The following is a 3579-nucleotide window of genomic DNA, read 5'->3' as shown; positions in this document are numbered from 1 at the left end:
ACAATCAGAACTGCTGAAAAGGGATTTTGAAATAATTTTTTTCTATTGTTGGTTATGAAAACCATATGATGTCGTGCGGCCTCAATAGCGGCCATGTGATTTTATTTATTTATTTATTTATTTTTTCTCTTTATTTTTTTTATTAAAAAATTTTTTAATAGTGAGACATCATGAGGTACAGTTGCAGACTTACACATTTTTGTGCTTGGGTTTCAATTATACAATGATCAAATACCCATCCCTCCACCAGTGCCCATTTCCCACCACCATGGATCCCAGTATCCCTCCCACCCCCATCCCCCCATCCCATACTGTCTCTGTGGTAGGGCATTCCCCTCTGTTCTCTCTCTCTCCTTTTGGGTGTTGTGGTTTGCAAAAGAAACATTGAATGGCAATCATGTTTGGTCTATAGCTTCTCCCATCCTGGGAGGATCCTCCCAACACCTTTATTTGGTGTTCCCCTCTTTATCTGAGCTCCCTTTTTCCCTAGTATGTGTGGTTGGCCTCCAAGTCATGGAGTAAAATTCCTGGTACTAATCTCAGCCATTCTTGGGTGTTAGTCTCCTATTTTGTTACTTTATGTCCCCCAGATGAATGCAATCTTTCTATCCCTTTCTTTCTGAGTCATTTCACTTAACATGATACTTTCCATGTAGTACCACTTGTATGTAAATTTCGTGACTTTGTCTTTTCTAACAGCTACATAGTACTCTATTGTGTAAATGTACCAAAGTTTCTTTAACCAGTCATCTGTTCTCAGGCACTCAGGTTTTTTCCAGATTCTGGCTATTGTAAAGAGTGCTGCAATAAACAGGCAATTGCAGATGTCACTTTAACTATACTTTTTTGCCTCTCTGGGATATATTCCCAGGAGTGGTATTGCTGGATCAAATGGGAGCTCAATTTCTAATTTTTTGAGAATCGTCCACACTGTTTTCCAAAAGGGCTGAACCGGTTGGCATTCCCACCAACAGTGAAGGAGTGTCCCTTTCTCACCACATCCGCGCCAGCACCTGTTGCTTTTGTGCTTGTGGATATGGGCCAGTCTCTGTGGTGTGAAGTGATATCTCATTGTGGTTTTGATCTGCATCTCCCTGATGATTAATGATGTGGAGCATTTTCTCATGGCAGCCACACGATTTTAGATTTCTGATATTTTACTAGTTAAATCTGGAGGGATTGCTGCCAAGAGCCAGATAATTAGGAGATTGGTTTCTGTGTGCCTGGTGCCATGGTTGTGCTGGAGAGCTGCTCGTGGGGGGCAACTTGTGGCCTTGGTAGGGCGTGAAGGACTAGCCAGTACTGCCCCGCATCCCATGAGGCTGCAGTTGCCCATCATCGCCAGCTCATTCCTGGCTTTCCAATAAGCTCTGTGGTGGTGGCCACCTTGCTGCCGGTGGGGCGGGGGGGTGGGGGGGTGGAAGGAAGCGACACTCTTTATCTCCCGGGGAGATACTCTTTATCTCCCGGGGAGGCATTTTTTCATTTTTTCATTTCATCATCCTGTTATTCGTCGATTGCCTCGAGCAGGCCCCAGTAACGTCTCTTTCATCCTAGCCCTGAGATTACATTCAGGGCTCTTTAGGAGAATGAGACCCATCATTGTTACTGGTATTTGGCATATTTGGTACGCCACGGGGAGTTTGCCAGACTCTGCCCTGTGGGCAGGCTACATTCACTAGCCTGCAAGTTTGTCCAAAGTAGGAATGAGACAATAAGATGTCATAAAAAAAAGTTCTGATAAGATGTCGCGCAGCCGCATTTGCGGCCGCGCGGTTCCGGAATCTAGATTTTATAGTCTCTGAGTCTTGGCTGCTGATGGGATTACACGGCGCCAGGGGGCCAGGTGGTGGGTGTGACCCCCGCCTACTGGAATTTGGAGGATCTGGGTGGAAGATGCTCGATTCCAATCCGAGTAGGCTTGGAGATCTCGGCCCCGGAACCCGCGTGGCTTTGTCCCTCTGCCAGTCCCTTCATGTGTGCGGAGAGTGGTCTCAGCATGGTGGTGGCTGGTCCTGGAGGTCTTCGGCTGCCGGAGCCCTGGTCGGGGCGGGGAGGAAAGCTCAACCCGCTCCCCTCCAAGGGGCCCCGGGAAGGAACACCCAGGCGCAGGGGCAGAAGACTGCCCGGGGAGGCATGGCGCCATAATTTAACGCATAGTCCATTTACTTTTCTGCCACAAGCTGCCGGGTTCTGGATTAGTTCCATGTGTTAAAATTTTATTTTCATGGGGCTGGAGCGATAGCACAGCAGGTAGGGCATTTGCCTTGCATATGGCAGACCCGAGTTTGATTCCCAGCATCCGATATTGTCCCCCTGAGCACTGCCAGGAGTAACTCCTGAGTGCATGAGCCATGAGTAATCCCTGTGCAGCGCAGGGTGTGACCCAAAAAGCAAAAAAAAAAATATTTTCATGACTACTAAGGCTTCTGGAAGTACAGGGATATGGCAGGAAGTAGCCTCTTCCTGACTCCTTGAAAACCTGAAAATTTCAGTCACAAAACCTGCATTCCTGAGGTTTTCAACAGAATAAAATTTCTGAATGAGGCTACACCCAAGCAGTGGAGTTCAGCTGGGAGCATGGCTATGATTGTGAGGTGTGGAGGTTTTTGGCTGCCGGGGCTCTGTTCAGGCAAGCACTGGACTCACTTGGCCCCCTCAGGATACCCTGGAAGACTCAGCCGGTGGGGGGAAGCAGGGGCTTGGGGCTGTCTGGAAGAATTCTGCAATTTATTAATCTCTTTTGAGATTTATTTATGAGTCTCTGGCTCATGACTGGTGAATGAGTTTACATGGTGCCAGAAGTCAACTCATTGTATTTTTGACAAAAGCTCTTGCATTCTTTTATATATCAACAAACTACCATCTATTTTCCATCTTCCAAATAATTGTTGGAATTTTTTATTAAATCACTACCTTCACTTTATATTATTTATTATTATTTGGGAAATAACCAAATTAAAAAAATATGGAATGCTTTACAAATTTCTGTATTATCCTTGTACATGGGCCATGATAATCTCCTTATCAGTCTAATTTTTGTATATGTGCTGCTGAAATGAGCACTATATTATTTATTATTACATGAGCTTAATATTCCCCCTTTTTTTTCCTTTTTGGATCACACCCAACCATGCACGGCGTTACTCCTGGCTCATGTGCTCAGGAATTACTCCTGGCGGCGCTCAAGGGGACCATACGGGGTGCTGGGAATTGAACCCAGGTCAGCCGTGTGCCAGGCTGTGCTATCTCTGTGCTATCACTCCAATATTCCCTTTGTATGTTTTTATTTTTTCCCAGTTTTGGAAGGGGAAAAAACCTACATATGGTTTTTATTAGGGCTTTCTCCTGACTCTATGCTTGGCGATCACTCTTGATGAGCTCAGGGGAATTTATATGGTCAGGGATAACTCAGGTCAGTTGCATGCAAGGCAAGCACCTTACTCCTCAGCCTTGTATTTCTTTACTGTCATTAATTTATATTTGGGGGTAGGAAGAACAGTAAATAGGTGAATTCAAACTATTGGCTTTATTTATTCGTCGATTGCCTCGAGCAGGCCCCAGTAACGTCTCTTTCAT

The 3579-nt window shown here is 45.6% G+C and overlaps 1 non-coding gene across 1 annotated transcript; it reads right to left on the bottom strand.

Moving 5' to 3' along the window:
- Positions 1–2962: 2962 nt before the first annotated feature.
- On the bottom strand, positions 2963–3066 carry LOC130019490 (U6 spliceosomal RNA). The gene has a single exon (XR_008791815.1). It is a non-coding gene; the product is annotated as a U6 spliceosomal RNA (small nuclear RNA).
- Positions 3067–3579: the final 513 nt, after the last annotated feature.

Source organism: Sorex fumeus, unplaced genomic scaffold, assembly GCF_029834395.1.
Source record: "Sorex fumeus unplaced genomic scaffold, SorFum_2.1 ptg000008l, whole genome shotgun sequence".
NCBI classification, from domain to species: domain Eukaryota; kingdom Metazoa; phylum Chordata; class Mammalia; order Eulipotyphla; family Soricidae; genus Sorex; species Sorex fumeus.
This window is presented reverse-complemented; position numbering and strand designations above follow the sequence as displayed.